The following is a 16,724-nucleotide window of genomic DNA, read 5'->3' as shown; positions in this document are numbered from 1 at the left end:
TCCAATTTGTACTAATACTCTTTGAAATGTGAAAATTACAAGATGTAATGTGCCCCAATTGGTCGACATTGCAAACGTAATGTATCCCCATTGGTCAACATTGCAAATGGCCTGTTGAAATGTAAATTTCACAATTCAACATTTACACCATTGCTGAGTATTACGTAATTTGAAATTCACTTGAAGTAAAGTCACTTTGCAGTTTTCAGTTTTAAATTTGTCTTACATGGATATTTGGGATAGTTAATATTGTTCACTAGAATGTTCCTAGAGCAGAGGTGAGCAAACTAGAGCCTGCAGGCCACATCTGGCCCTCCAGCCAGTTTAAATACAGTCCTTGAGCTCCTGCTGGGGAGCAGGTTCGGAGGCCACTCCACATGTGCGTGCCAAGGCTCCTGGAAACAGCAGCATGTCCCCGATCTGGCTCCTATGTTTAGGGGCAGCCAGGGGGCTCTGCGCACTGCCCCCACCCCAAACACCACACCCACAGCTCCCATTGGCCGGGAACTGCAGCTAATGGGAGCTGCAGGGGCAGTGCCTGTGGACGGGGGGTAGCGCACAGAGCCGCCTGGCTGCATCACCACATAGGAGCCGGAGTGGGGACATGCTGCTGCTTCCAGGAGCTGCTTGAAGTAAGCACTGCCCGGAGCCTGCCCCCTGCCCCCCTCCCATGCCCCAAGCCCCTGCCCCAGCCCTGATCCCTCTCCCGCACCAACCCCCTGCCCCAGAGCCCCCTCCTACATCCTGAACTCCTCATTTCTTGCCCCACCCTAGTGCCTGCATCCCCAGCCAGAGCCCTCACCGCCTCCTGCACCCCAACCTCAATTTTGTGAGCATTCATGGCCCACCATACAATTTCCATACCCAGATGTGGCCCTCAGGCCAAAATGTTTGCCCACCCCTGTCCTACAGAGCAAACTCAAAAGGACTATGAATACAATGAAAGTGAATTCATTTAAAAAATGAATATTCAATGGAATTTTTTTGCAGTTTTCGCACAGGTTTAAATCCAAACTTATTCCCAAAATTAGGCCCCAGTTCAGCAAAACACTTAAGCATGCGTTTAATTTTAAGCATGTGTTTAAGTCCCATGTAAGTCATTATGAGAGATACAGCAGCTGCTTTTTACATTTACAAAGCAATACAACACAACAGATAAAAACAGAATGTGATGAAAAGCTAAAACTACAGGGAAATCTAGGTAGGCAGAATAATGCAGTAATACACTGAGGACTATAATCCTGCAGCCACATTTGATCAAATTAAGAAAGTCACTTTTCATTAATATATAGTCCGTCCATCTTAATATTAAATTTTGCACTATTCAACAGAAGAAATTTCCTATCAAGAGAGCTTGAATTTAATAACAGTGAAAAGAAGAAATAACAAAAATTGACTGCCATAATAGCTCCAAGTGAAAGCTCTGGTTTTGGGGGCTGAGCTTGCGAGGTAGAAAGCCTGAACGGGATGCTGTGAAGCTCTTCTTGTTACACACAGCCAATTGGAATTGGACACAGAATAAATCAGAGCTCTTGCAAATACTATAAGTGCTGGGTGATCACTGAACGCCATATAGAACCCAGCATAAAGCTATATCTACACTGCCACTTTTGTCAGCAAAACTTACATCGCCCAGGGGAGTGAATATTCCACCCCCGTGAGCAACAGCAATTACACCGACATAAGCATTAGTGTGCACAGTGCTATGTTGGCAGGAGAGCATCTCCCACTGACATAGCTTCTGCCACTTGTGGAGGTGATTTTATTATGCCAACAGGAGAGCTTGCTCCCGTCGGTATACAGCATCTTCATCACACGCACTGCAGTGGCACAACTGCACTGACGCACCATTGTACATGTAGACATGGCCTAAGAAAAATATGCTGAGTGGAAGAATGGAGCAGGTAAAGCCCCACTAGAATTGAAACGTTCCAGAAATATAGAAGAGAACTAGCAAAGGTCAAACAGGACTTTATATGGGCAAGCAGTGGGTGCCGGCAAAAAAGAAGACAGTCAGAAGGTAGCTGTATTTCTCACAATAGTTGTTTTGGAAGTACTTGATATATTTAACTGCTTTCAGTTAACTCAGGCAATGGAGACTAACTGTGAAATGGTATTATAGAAATATGAGGAGTACAGCATGTCACAATTTCAGAGTCACCTTCATGGTCTGCTCAAAGGATGCCTCTGAGGTCTCAGGCCTCTAGCCATCACTCCTCTCTGGGCTGAGATCTTCTCCCTCCAGACCTGGAATTTAGGATGCAGTTGCCCTCCAGTTCACTGTGATTATCCCAGTAAGTTTGACCTAACTCAGCACCTGCAGTTTCACTCTGTTTCTCCAGGGACAATGAGAGTGGTTTACCAGAGATCAGACAACCTCCACAAAGCACAGCACATTTATTGAAGGACAAAAGCCTTCCGGAGAAAACATAAAATAAGCAAGTGTATGGAGAGTTTATTGTTTAAGCTGACCAGGTTTCTTCCATCTTTCACATGGAGACCCTGGCAAGTTCCAGTCCTTCAAAGCCTTCAGTAAGGTTCCTGTCAGTTTGTTGGATTGAAAGAAGGATCCCTCAGTAAGTTTAAACTGACCCTTTATACCAAAAGCCTTTCTTTGTTCCCTGGTCCTTTGGAAACTGAGCTGATCCAGTATATGCAAACATCCCTAGGAGGTGGTGCCTCTTTGGAGTTGTTTACCTGTCCCAGGATGTGCAGTAATCACCTCACACTGACAGTAGTTCCTGCGGGGGAAGCTCAGTAACCCACCCCCATGAATTTAGAATACAATATCTGGCAGACATAGATGCATATAACAACATTAGAATCATAGACTCCAGCTTCCTCCAGGCATGTGGAGTGCTCAAACCCCCGCTCCGCCCCAAGCCCCACCCCCACCTGACCCTTTCCCACAAGCCCCCCCATCTCCATCCCGCCTCTTCCCACCCCTGCTCCACCTCTTCTCACCAATTTCCACCCCCTCCCCTGAGTGTGCCCCGTCCCCACTCCTCCCCTTTCCTCCCAGAGCCTCCTGCACACCACGAAAGAGCTGACTGCAATGGGCGGGAGGCACTGGGAGGCAGCGAGGGAGCTGGCTGCCAATGAGTGCTACATTTGAAAGACTAATGCTTTGACCAGGAGAACTTTCATACTGCCCAGAATCAAGCACTAAACAAAGGAGAATTGGTATTTTGTATACAGTTCTCCATTCCTTTATATAATTGTTATTGCCTGTGTAACTCCATGGACATTGGTGCAGTTACTCCTCATTTACACCAGGGTGAGAGAAGTAGGTCTTCAGTGAGTAGGCTAACATTACAGTCAGTAAGAAGGAAGAAATGAACTGGTACCAAAATGTTAAAGTCTAACAAAAAAAGCAAATCCAATATGGTTATCAGTGAAATTAAAACACATTTCCAAGAAAGGTATCAAACCGTGGCATCAGGGCCGGCTCTAGACCCCAGCGCGCCAAGCGCGCGCTTGGGGTGGCGTCCCACGGGAGGGCGGCAGGCGGCTCCGGTGGACCTCCCGCAGGCGTACCTGCAGGAGGTCCACTAGAGCCGCAGGACCGGCGACCGCCAGAGCGCCCCCCGTGGCGTGCCGCCCTGCTTGGGGCGGCGCAAATCCTAGAGCCACCCCTGCGTGGCATTTAAGGTTAACATGTATCAATATTGATAAGCACAAAATAATACACATTTGAAAACATAATTGCAGCTCAGCATACAAAATGATGGGGTTTAAATCAACTGTTTCCACTCAAAAAAGAGATCTTGGAGTCATCATCATCTCTGAAAATATCTGCTCAATCTTCGGGGCAGTCAAAAAAGATGATAAAATATTAGGAACCCTTAGGAAAGGGATAGATAATAAGACAGAAAATATCATTATGCCACTATATAAATCCATGGTAGGCCATACCTTAAATACTGCATGCAGTTCTAGTCACCCTATCTCAAAAATATATATATTAGAACTGGAAAAAGTACAGAGAAGGCAACAAAAATGATTAGGTGTATGGAAAACTTCCATATGAGGAGAGATTAAAAAGACTGGGACTGTTCATCTTAGAAAAGAGATGACTAAGGAGGATATGGTAGAGGTCTATAAAATCATGAATGGTGTGGAGAAAGTGAATAAGGAAGTGTTATTTACCCCTTCACATAACACAAGAACCACGGGTTTCCCAATGAAATTACTAGGCACCAGGTTCAACAAAACCATAAGTACTTCTTCACACAACACACAGTCAACCTGTGGAACTCATTGCCAGGGGATCCTGCCAGGGTCAAAAGTATAACTGGGTTCAAAAAAGACTTGAATAAGTTCATGGAGGATAGGTCCACCAATGGCTGTTAGCCAAGATGGTCAGGGGTGCAACCCCATGCTCTGGGTGTCCCTAAACCTCTGATTGCCAGAAGCACTGGACTGGATGACAGGGGATGGATCACTCAATAGTTGCCCTGTTCTGTTCATTCTTTCTGAAATATCTGGCACTAGTCAGTGTCGGAAGACAGGGACTGGGTAGACTGACCATTTCTAACCCAGTATGGCTGTTCTTATGTTCCGAAGGAGTTGAAATTAACCGAGCCTAGAACAGAAAGGTCAACAAAGGGGTGGAATATTTAGATATTGGTAAGTTCTGGGTAAAGGGTCTGACTCTAAGATGTCCTAACTGACACGTTAGAAAGCAACCAATAAGTGAAGTTCACCAGTAGTCAATAGTTCAGCTTCAGAAAATTTTAAAAATGGCCTAAGGCCTGGATCCACAAACGGAGTTAAATGTTGCAACCTCTACTTTTTAGGTGCCTAGAAAATCACCTGGACAACTCAGTGATCCATAAAGCTGAATGAGGCACCTAGGCTCCCTTTACAATGAAGAGAGCTAGGAGCATTAAAATGTGATCTACAAAACCCAGCACACTAGGTGGGGAGCCACTTAAACTAACTAATGGGAGATACCAACAAGAGAGCTGTGCCCTGGCACCCTCTCACAGATAGGCGCCTAAGCCTGGGCTGCAGGAAGGCACCTATCTTTTCTAGCAATCTGTGAAATGGGGGAAGATAGGAACTCCTCTGCCTAGGTGGCAGTGTAGAGTCCAATCTGATAGGCTGCTCAGAGACTGCCTAGCTCCACAGAGAACAGCTGAGGGGTGGTGGGGAAGGTCCTCCCGTGTAACCTTTAGCCCAGTGGTTAGGGTACTCACACATAGGCACTGACTTTTGTTTTTGCCAGTGGGTGCTTTTGAAGAGGTGTATGTGTTTGGCAGGGAGGGAACGTGCAGCCAGTTTTGGGGGGAAGCAATTTTCAGCATATTTATACACTTCTTTCATATTCTAGTTATTGAATATGTGTCTGTTGTTGGTATCTTAGCAATTTAATCATTAGTAAAATAGTAATGAACTACATAATTACATTATCATGAATTACAGTATATAAAAATCATTGCACTCACCTACATGCTGTCTGCACTAACATCCCAGTTTAAAGATATTACGTCTCAGTATAGCTTCCAACTTCACTAGGAGGTACTGAGGGAGACCCTCATCAGGCACCGCGCCTACTGTAATTTGAGATGTTTAATGTTAGGAACACCTCAAACCCTAACTAGTTCATAACATAGGGCTGTAGTATCGCATTCAAAAAGCCCCACAAATTCAATAGGGGCTTCCCCCAAATTCTTAGTGCTAAATAAAAATATCTGAATATGCAGATTTCCATAGAAATTGCCCTTGACTCAACTACCAGTTTTCAAACTGTGGGGCAGGCCACCCAATGGAGGGGTAGGAATGTGTCAAGGAAGATGCAAGGTGTGGCTGCAGCTCATGCAGAAGGGCCATGTACACCCAAGAGGCCGGGATAAAGGGGACAGCTGGAGCCCTGCTGCCCCAAAGCTGAAAGCCAGAGCCCTGCCACCTGGGCTTAGGCTCTCCTTCCCCAACCCCTTCAATCCCTCACTGGGAGGCCACAGGGTTCCAGCTGTCAGCCCCAGGGTGGCAATGGGGCACTAAGTCTGCTGTGAAAAGTGATGACAAATATCACTTTTCATGTTGCCTCCCTCACTTCTGAGCATTTGCACCCTTACTTCTAAGTCTGCTGTGGAAAGTGATATTAACAAATATCACTTTTCACATTGCCACGCTTATTTTTGTGCTGCTTCTGGCACAGCTCTGCCTTCAGAGCTGGGCGCCCGGCCAGCAGCCGCTGCTCTCCACTCTGCCTTCAGAGCTGAGTGTTGGTGTGGCATAAACAACTACAGACACAAGGAAAAGGGGCCCAATCATATCAATTTGAGGACAACTGCTCTAAACCAATCTGAGAAACGTTCTAATTTCAGTTTCCACTGTAATCACCCTGAAACTAAACCTCTGCATTCTTAACAAATGTGAGGGACAGATGTTCTAGCTAATAATTATAAGCTTCCCAGCTCACTGCAACAAACCCTTGTTGTAATCAGGAGCTACATTTCTGACATATGGGTGTTTTTTCTTTTAAATCCCTTCACTTACATCAGGAGGATTTATTCTGACTCCCCATTGTTAAGAAAGCTAGTGTGAGGAAAGTCCTTATCACTGTCAATGATGGTTCTTCCACCTCCTTGCTCTTCAATTCATTTCTAGACAAGTCAGCTCTTCACTGTTTGGTTTTTGGGGTTTTTTTTGGTTTGAGTAATGTAGCTTTACTGCCATGGCCAACACTAATGCTGAGAAAATATGTTTGATGGGAGGCAAGTCAATTACAGAGGAGCAAGTTTTAATAATGCCAGTCACAGCAGCCTTCTGGGGTTTTTGCCTTAGTAAATTAAAAGGCTTTCCTTTTCATCTAGAAGCATCTTATCACTCATTTCACTATCGCAAAAATTCACTGAAGATAATAATGGCAGATTCTTTTAAAGGAAAATGTGACCAATTTTATTTCTTCTGTGTGTGTATACATTGTGTTTTTTGGAGGGTGGGGGCGGGGGAAGAGGTTGCTTTTGCTTGTTCTGGATTTTTTTTGTCTACTATTGAGGAAGAAAAGAAATAGGAAGCTGAATGTCAGTCATAACAGCAACATCTAGGTGATGAGGATTGTGGTAGTGCTTACTAAACCCAACTAAAACCTATGGGGTGTGACAAAGTATAATTTTGTAACCAAATCTTCTATGCAGCTTTTGGTTCTCCTGAAGCTTATCTGGAAATTGACAATCCACTCTTGCCTAGTCTTCCAAATTCTTACACTCAGGTACCAGTCTATTCAGGATTCAGCAGCCTTACTACTTTATGTCACCCATTTGTTCAGTGAGCAATTTACTGACTTCCTTTAAGTATCAGACTACTATTTAAGATTTAACTTTTAACGTTTAAGGCACTTAAGGTGTCAGGTCCAATTTACTTATGGCTTCTGATTTATGTCTACTTTCTCTTTGGAGTTAAACTCAGTTTTGGATAACCCCTTGCCTATTCCCAGGATATCCTTTGTGCAACTAAAATGTGAGCATTTCTCCAGCTGCTGTCAGTCTGGTAGAATTCACCACCACATCTTCAGCTTTTGCCTTTGTGTAATTTCAACAGAGCAATTGAAACTGTTCATGGAAGGTTTGACAGTATGAAATTATACGCAGGAATTGCTGGGTTTTGTTTTTAAATTATAGTTAATCTGCAAAAGTTAACTAGGTATTGGTTTTGCAAAACTACTTCTCACTTCAGGCGAAAACCCAAGACACTGCAGTCAGTTTTTTTTTCTTTTTGGGGTGAAGCAGGCAAAATACCAACATTTACCAGACTTTCCTTCTCACATTAAATTTTTTGCACATGTATGTTCTTTATTGTAATAATTTTATATATCTATAATGGTATTACACATTTATATATCATTTTAAAAATGTATGACAGATCTCAGAATACTTTACAAGTTATATATAATTACACACAAAAATACATTAAAAGTACATTATTAGGGCTGCAAAGTCAAGCAACCAAAAGTCGGGAAAAGACAGAACTAAGGTTGTCTATGTGCTAACACAGTGGTGTAGATATCCTTTAAATAATACTAATACTGTTTCCTAGACCACCACTTTGATTCAGCCTCATGAAACAATAACTGTTCTCAGTGGTAGAAGATGACAGAACAAGGAGTAATGGTCTCAAGTTGCAGAGGGGGAGGTTTAGGTTGGACATTAGGAAAAACTTTTTCACTAGTAGGGTGGTGAAGAACTGGAATGGGTTACCTAGGGAGGCGGTGGAATCTCCTTCCTTAGAGGTTTTTAAGGTCAGGCTTGACAAAGCCCTGGCTGGGATGATTTAGTTGGGTTTGGTCCTGCTTTGAGCAGGGGGTTGGACTAGATGACCTCTTGAGGTCCCTTCCAACCCTGAGATTCTATGATTCTATAATAACTGTCTTAGGGCCAAATTCCTGATCTTCTTATGCACAAAAAGAAAGGAAGGATGTTCCAGTGGTTAGGGTGCTAGACTGGGCTTGGGAGATCTAGTTTCAATTCCCTGCTCTTCTAAGGACAACCTATGTAACCAAGTCACTTAGGCCCATATCCTTCAGGTACTTACCCACCTATCAGCATCTTTAGGGACCTAAGTCCTCCACTGACATTTTCAAAGTTGTGGGTGCCTAAGTCCCCTATGCACCTCAGTTTCTGCTGGTCAGCATTCACAAAGCCTAAATCCTGATGGCCCTGCCTCACAGCTACCACACTGCCTGGAGCCTAGTTCAAGCCCCATAGGCCCTAAAGTGGGATTCTCAAACTAGGCAAGGGAATGTTTCTCTTGCCAGCAGGTCCCAATCCCATAAAACCTGATACCTGTCAGACCTTGCATCAGGAAGGCTGGATGCAGGTCATGGATAGGGGAGGGGGGGGCAGCATAGCTCCCTCACAAAACCCAGGGGGCACCTAGGGAAATGTCGTGTGAGGTATCAAGTGTGAGCAGCAGCTACAAAGAGAGACAGTTTCAACTGCTAGGACATGGGCTACCGAAGCGGCTGACCTGGCTTAGGTACCTAACTCCAGGAGAGGGTTTGTGGCTGAGGGATGCCCAGTATAGGAAGACACCTGTCTCTGGCCCATTAGCCAGGTGAACCAGATGAATTGCATAGGTACCTAAGCCTGTCTCCTCTTCCCACTCTTCTCTCCACCCCTTCATTGGCATTTCACTCCTGCGTGGCTTAGGTGGCTCCTTGCTCAATTTGCTGTTTTCTGAAAATTTCTTCCTTAGCCACCTAACTCTGCCCATACATTGTATGGAGAGCCCAGATGCCTAGCTCAGGACTGAAAATTCCACTGGATGGCAGGCCACATGGCCTTAGACATTGCAACACTGAGCAGAGCAACGCCTAAGCACCTTTAAGGCTTTCAATCTTAGTCCGTCTGCCTTTGTTCACCATCTGTAAAATGGGGATATAGCACTTCCCTACCTCACAAGGACATTAGGATAAATACATTATAGATTGTGAGATGTTCAGATGCTACAGTGATGGGAGCCATATACTATCTTAGATAGAGGCAATGAGTGGCATCTTACTCCACAAGTGGCCCCATTGATAGTGGAGTAAGATATTATTCAACTCGAGTTTGCGTAAACTTGGCAGAATGTGGCCCTTATTTAGGGCCAACTTTTGATATCTTTACTCATGTTGGTTGGTACAAACATTTCCACTGGTTGCAGAACAGAAGTATGAATAGGGGGATCAGAACCTTCCATTAATAAACAGAAGAAGTAACATTCAGAAGCATCTCAGTTACATTTATTCTTTAATCTCAGGTCTATATTTTGATTATGCTTATTTAATCTGGACAATGGAGCAAATCCTTACTATTACACAAGAGTTGCTCTGGGATCTTTAATGTGCATACAGTGCAGGACTTCAGTTTGTAAGGCCTTCCATGAAAGATCCACATTTGGGTTCAATCCTGGCTCCACTGAAGTTCATGGCAAGGATCCTATTGACCTCAGGGGGCCAGGCTTTCATCCATGATATACAGCTTACTTTTCCTTGAAAGGATAAAGATCTCAAATGACCCTGCCAGGATTTGATCCTGGTGTTCTAGGTATTTTAAGCCTGTGGCATCCACTAAGCACTCTCCTCTGGAGATCTGAGTGACAGAGCCTATTTCTAACAAACTGATTTCAAATGGTTGTATTAATTTTGTATTTGTCAGCATTATATTGCATTGTCTACGTCATTTGGTCACTTCTATTTATCACGTCGTTAGGGTATTTAATGTTTAAGACATTAAACTTAGGACAAACAAAGAGATAACAGTAATAACAATATCTATAGATCAGGAATCCAGCCCATATTGTTTTCTATAGGGTTGGGATTTGTTCTACTATTGTATAGAGACATTTGGTTTTTATGGAAGAACCCGATTTGGAATTCATTGACACTGGCAATCAGATTTTAAGTGCAGTTAAGTGCACCATCTGGCTTGTCTTTCCTGTCTACATCTCTGCAACTGTGCACAGATATCTGCTATTCAAGGAGTGTCTGGAGCCTATTATAGCTGCATCAGTTGCACTAGAATCAGCTGAGTAGGCATTTCCCTCATGGACCCTGATTTTCAGTGTTTAACAACTTATTCAAAATTTCATCAAGCTGAAACATGGCACACACATTTTCAGGCCAGATGTGTTTCTGTTTATCCCTTTTTGAAATACCAAAAATGTCAGGGTTTTAATAACTATGGTGTTGTGCTTTAATAGCTGTCGTGTTTAATCAGAACAAGTTTGGAGGCAGGTCTTTCTCAATCCCTTGGTCATCAGTTGTAGTATTACCTTTTAGTCACCTTTATTGGGCATTTAATTCTGTTGGTCTGAGGCCATGTCTACACTTAAGAGCTTACAGCAGCACAGCTGTACCGATGCAGCTATGTCCCACAGACATAGCGCTGTGCACACGAGTGCTTATGTCAGCAAAATTTATGTCGCTCAGGGGGGTGGTTTTTTCACTTCCCTGAGCGACAAAAGTTTTGCAGACGTAAGTGCTAGTGTAGACATAGCCAAGGAGTTATGACTCTGCATAGAGATAAAGAACGATTTTGCTGACTCATCCTGATAGCTAGACTAGGAGACCCCCTATTACCTTCAACTTAGGAGGTAGAAAAAGCCTTTGTATATTTCTCTGAGGCAGAGGGACTTACAATCTGATAGGGAGAAATCTTAAGGAAGTCCAAACTCCTGAACTGTAGGGTAGAAGGAGGTGTGGGAATTGTGAAGATTTTCATTTCTGTTTCTCTTTGAAATTTCATTTTCTTGGAATTATCCAACCAACTGTAAGCTATTGGGGGCCTACCTAGTGGGTGGAGGAGGACCTAGGCTGGTGATTGCGGTGGCAGTTCAGAGTAATGGAGAGCATCAATCCAGGAGCCAGGTACCAGGCTGAGGGTGAAGCCAGAGTCAGAGTTGAGGAGCCATGTCCAAGGTGAGAACTGGGGTCAAGATCAGGACACCAAGCCAAAGGGTAAGCCAAACTCAGGGTAGAGAAGCCAAGCCAAAGGCTGGAACCAGACTCAGGATTGGAAGTAAAGCAGGGAGGCAAAGACTAGACTGGAGCAGACAGGAGGAAAGGCTGGAACGGTGCTGGAGAGAGGACTGGAGGCCGGCTTGGGAGCCAGGAGCAGGGCAAGCACAGGTGAAGGCATGGTGCACATTGAGAAGCCACTATGCTGCTGCCACTGACTGGCTAAAGTAGCAGGTTGCAAGCTGTCCTGCCCAATCAGGAAGCACAGCTGTTTGGAGAAGAAACATTGGGCCCAGCTGAGCTTGCTACTAGGCTGGGAGCCAGCTGTGCTCCTGTCACCAACTGTTATTTCAGTCAAAAATACAGGCAAACCCAAGAAATCTGTTAAGTTTGGACCAGATTCAGGATGCATACAGTGCATTAGGAGCAGGATGGAATTATTATGATTTATTATTTGTATTACCATAGGACCTAGAAGCCCTTATTATGGTCCAGGATTCCATTGTGGTAGGCACTATGAAAATGCCAAACAAAAAGATGGCCACCCCCTGCCCCAAAGAGCTTACAGTCTAAGTAATGCCACATGCTTATATTGTCTTGACTGTCTTTTGACTTATTCTTTTGATCTTTATCAGCTGTTCTTTTGTTTGATCCCTGGTCTTCAGGCTAGTCACGATTGATCCCTTTAAGAGGGGCGGTTGGTTTTGGTTATCTGACTATATATAATGTTTGGATGGTTGTTTATGTTTTGTTTGTTTTTAGATACTTTGTATTGTCCATCCTCTGCTGAGCAGTATCAAATGTCTGGGCCTTATATGTCAGCTTTCTGTTGGAGAAGAAATCAGTGAAGCAGAGTGTGACTGGCTATATTCTTAGTGTAACTTGTTTATTTTGCACTATATACATCAGACCTTGAGTAGGGGTATCACAAGCACCACGCAGGCAATATCCTCTTTCAGGAAACCTAGTTCACACACCAATCCTTGGTCTCAACATAATCAGCACTACACTACCTCCATTGAAAACCCCAATGCTTGGGCATGCAAGGGCAGGGCTGGAGGAGAAGGAGATGTCTCCATTGCACTCAGCATTGTGGAGCTTTTGGGCTGTGACACAGATCATAGATGACCAGGGAGGCTGTCATAAATTACAGGAGACACTAGGGCAGGTCTAATCTGCATAGGTGGCAGCACTGCCTCCAAGTCAGTGAAAGATCATGGTGTCTCTTCTTCCCCCCGCAAGAGGCATGTTACAGAATCAGAACCCAGATCTTTAATTAATTTGGTCATATAGACCTCATCTTGGGATGCAGTCTCACTTTTCTAGGGGATGCTTTGGCAGAACTGACTTAGAGTAACACTTCAGCTCTCAAATGGTGACCTGAACTGAGTTTCTAGAGCTTCTTTACAAATTCCCCACTGATTAAACTAGTCTGGGAAGTATTAGCCAATACCTATTGAGGTAATTCTAGGCAAGAAAAGAGTCATTTTAAAGGAGCCAAACCTTTGTCTGTGCCTTTTCATGAAGTGCAACATTTGTTTCTTGTGTTTGCAAGTTAGTGGTGATATGAGAGCACAATGACATTCTCAGTTCCAGCTCACACATAACTTACAAGGCCAGTATGTATGGCCCAGATCTCAAAAGTCGCCACTGAAACCAATTGGAGTTAGATTCCTAAATACCTTTGAGAATCTAGGCCTATGTGTATATTTAACCTCTACTGGATGGAATGCTGGACCTACTCAGGTCTACTTAGGGGCAGGGACCTGTATTTTCTGTGCCTATAAAATGCCATGCATTGGATGGTGATGTAGAAAGAGAAGGTTACTTAATGTAACTGGAGGTTCTTGGGGATGTGTGGTGCCTATTTGGATTCCAAACGTGGGTGCGCATGCATGCCATGTGCCAGAGCTGGAACAGTTTTGTAGTAATAGTGTTCGATAACCTGCACATGTGTCATGCATCATCCATATGCTTGCATCCGAGGTTATAAGAGGCCATGTGGGTTGATGCCTCTCCAGTATCCCTCTTACCAGCAAGCAATGGAGTCAGTAACAGACGGGATGAAGGGTGGGTATTGGAATCCAAATAGGAACCACATATCTCGAAGAACCTCCAGTTACAGCATGGAGGTGGGTGCAAGAACTTGCGAGAAGCTACAATCTATAACACAGCATGGCCGACTGCCACATCAACCACCACTGCTGGGGGAATGACATCGTGAGACGTAAAGCCCTGCAAATGTCCAGCCAAGGGACAGCTGCAAGGCAGGCTAATGTGGCAGCATGCACTTGTGTGGACTGAGCTGTGACTCCAGGGGTCAGAGGTATGTGAGAGAGAATGTAACATTCTGCAATACAATGGGAGATCCACTTGGAGAGGCATTGTGAGGAGTGGGCTAGGCCCTTGCAAAATTCAGAAATGGCGATGAAGAGCCTTGGTGAATCATGGAAGGCACAGGTGCATTGGAGGTAAAAGGCAAGTGCCCAGTGGATGTTGAGAGAATGTAAAGTTTTGGCTTGTGGGAGGCGTAAGGTTTGGGGTAGAAGAGGGGAAGGTGGAAGCTTTGGTTGAGGTGGAATGCAGAGACCACCTTGGAGATGAATTCTGAGTGTAGGCACAAGGAACTTTGTCTTTATGGAAGATAGGATGAGTCAGCCATCATGGATGCCAGTTCACTGATGCATCTTGTTGAGGTGATGGCTACCAAGAAGATCACCTTCATAGAGAGGTGGGCAAGAGAGCAGTTTGTGAGGGTTCAAAGGGGGGGTTAGTGAGAGCTGAGAGAGTGATATTCAGGTCCCAAGAGGGGATAGGTTTTTGTACTGGTGAGCAAACCTTTGAGGAAATGAATGGTGGTTGGGTGAGTGAAGATGGAGGAACCGTCTACCAGTGGGAGGAAGGCACTCTGCATCACTAGGTGGACTCTGACGGAGGAGTAGATGATGCCCGACAATTTAAGTTGGAGGAGGTGCTCCAGGAGGATAGGAATGAATATGGAGTCTAGTTGGTAATGGTGGCAGGGTGTCCAAGTGGTGAAATGCTTCCATTTTGCCTGATTGCAAGCTCTGGTAGATGGCCTCCTGCTATGCCTGAGGACATGGTGCACTGGGATGGAGCATACTCTATCTACTCACAAGCTCCATCCAAATACCAAGCTGTGAAATGGAGCAGGCCCGGATTGGAGTGTTGCAGTCATCGCTGCACCTGTGTGAGGAGATCCGGATGGGTGTGGAGGCAGATCTGGGGTAATGGTGGCGGTGTGTCCAGGTGGTGAAATGCTTCCATTTTACCTGATAGCAAGCTCTGGTAGATGGCCTCCTGCTGTGCATTAGGATGTGGTGCACTGGCTAATAGAGAGGTGGAGGAGATCCACGAACCAATACTGGTGAGGCCAAAAGGGTGCTATCAGTATGGCCATCGCTCAATCCCATCAAGTCTTACACAGAACTTGTGGGAGTAGGGGAATGGGCAGAAAGGCATAGCAAACTTAGTTGGTCCGGGGCAGGAGAAGGGCATTGCCCTGTGAGTCTGTCCCCAGTGCCTCTCTGGAAGAAAAGAAGGGGAGATTGCAGTTCTTGCTGGTCGCAAAAAAGTCCCAATGCAGAGTGCCCCACCAGCAGAAGACGGAGTGTAGTGCGGGATTGTGTAGTTTCCACTCATGGTTTGCATAGAAGGACCTGCTAAACATGTCCGCTAAGGAATTGCTGGTGCCTGGAAGATACACTGCCCATAGCATGACATCGTGCTTGATGCACATAGAGAGGGCGAGCTGGTGCTGCCTTGTTTGTCGATATATACAACTGCCACCATGTAGTTGGAAAGCAGTTGAATGTGATGTGATCTTATGAGGGGGAAGAATGCCCCCCTCATGGTGGCAGTGGCAAGATGGGCAGCTCTCAATTCCAGGATGTTGATGTTCATCCTGGCCTCTCTTGGTGTCCAGAGGCCCTGGGGTGTGTGACCATCCAGGTGGGCACCTCAATCAGTGAGGGAGGCATCCGTAGTGAGAATGGTGCAGGGAGTGGGAGGTGTAAATGGGTTGCCAACTCAGACTTTGGACAGGTTGGTCCACCATGTGAAAGAGGCTAGGACAAATCAGGGGAGCAGGATGAACTTGTCCAAGCAGTCTGTCTGTGGTTTGTAGAATGACCTGAGCCACAGCTGAAGAAAGCACACATTGAGGTGGATATTGAGCATTATGGAAGTGCAGGTTGCCATATGGCCAGGGAGAGAAAGACATTGGGAGATACAGGTGCTCAGTTTGTGACATAATGTTGTGATGAGAGAGGTGAGAACAGCAAAATGGTCCACCACGAGGAAAGTTTGGCTCACAAGAGAGAGTGCAGGCACACCCTAATAAAGATGATCTATTGGGTAGGAAACAAGGACTGACTTTTTCTCGTTGATACAAATGTGCAAGTTGGCCAACAGATTGCAAAGGATCTCGATTGCTGAAAGGATGTGGTTGCGTGATGTTGCAAAAAGGATCCTGTCACCCAGGTGGCTGAGGTGTTGCATATAAGCTGCAATGACGGCAAATACTTTTGGGAATACGTGGGGAGTGTGGCAATTCCAAAGGGGAGGAAACAGAACTGATAATGGGTATGATTATTAGAAATGTAGATAGCTGGGTCTGTGATGACCGGGAGAACCGTATGGTGACTTGCCTGCCTGGTGCGAAGGTTGCGGATCTCTCGAGGCATCTAGACAGACTTATGTGTAGTGCTGGGGAGGAGCCGGTGGTCGTGGTACATGTAGGTACCAATGACATAGGGAAGGGTAGGAGAGATGTCCTGGAAGCCAAATTTAGGCTGCTAGGGAAGAGACTGAAATCCAGGACCTCTATGGTGGCATTTTCAGAAATGCTCCCAGTTCCACGCGCAGGGCCAGGTAGGCAGGCAGAGCTTCAGAGTCTCAATGCGTGGATGAGACGATGGTGTAGAGAGGAGGGGTTCACGTTCATTAGGAACTGGGGAAACTTCTGGGATGGGAGGAGCCTATACAGAAGAGATGGGCTCCACCTAAACCAAAGTGGAACCAGACTGCTGGCACTAAACATTAAAAAGGTTGTAGAGCAGTTTTTAAACTAGGAGATGGGGGAAAGCCGACTGCTGCAGAGAAGCGTGTGGATCGGACACAGACTTCTCTTAGGGGAGAGTCTGATGATAGAGAATCTCCAGGTTATAGTCAGGAGCAGAGGACTGAAAAGTATAATGTAAGGGCCGGATCAGATGATAAACAGTCACATAAAAAAGAATCTGGCACATCAGAAAAA

This window comes from Mauremys mutica, chromosome 5 (assembly GCF_020497125.1).
Source record: "Mauremys mutica isolate MM-2020 ecotype Southern chromosome 5, ASM2049712v1, whole genome shotgun sequence".
Classification (NCBI taxonomy): domain Eukaryota; kingdom Metazoa; phylum Chordata; order Testudines; family Geoemydidae; genus Mauremys; species Mauremys mutica.
The sequence above is the reverse complement of the archived record's forward strand: the minus strand, read 5'-3'. Positions refer to the sequence as shown.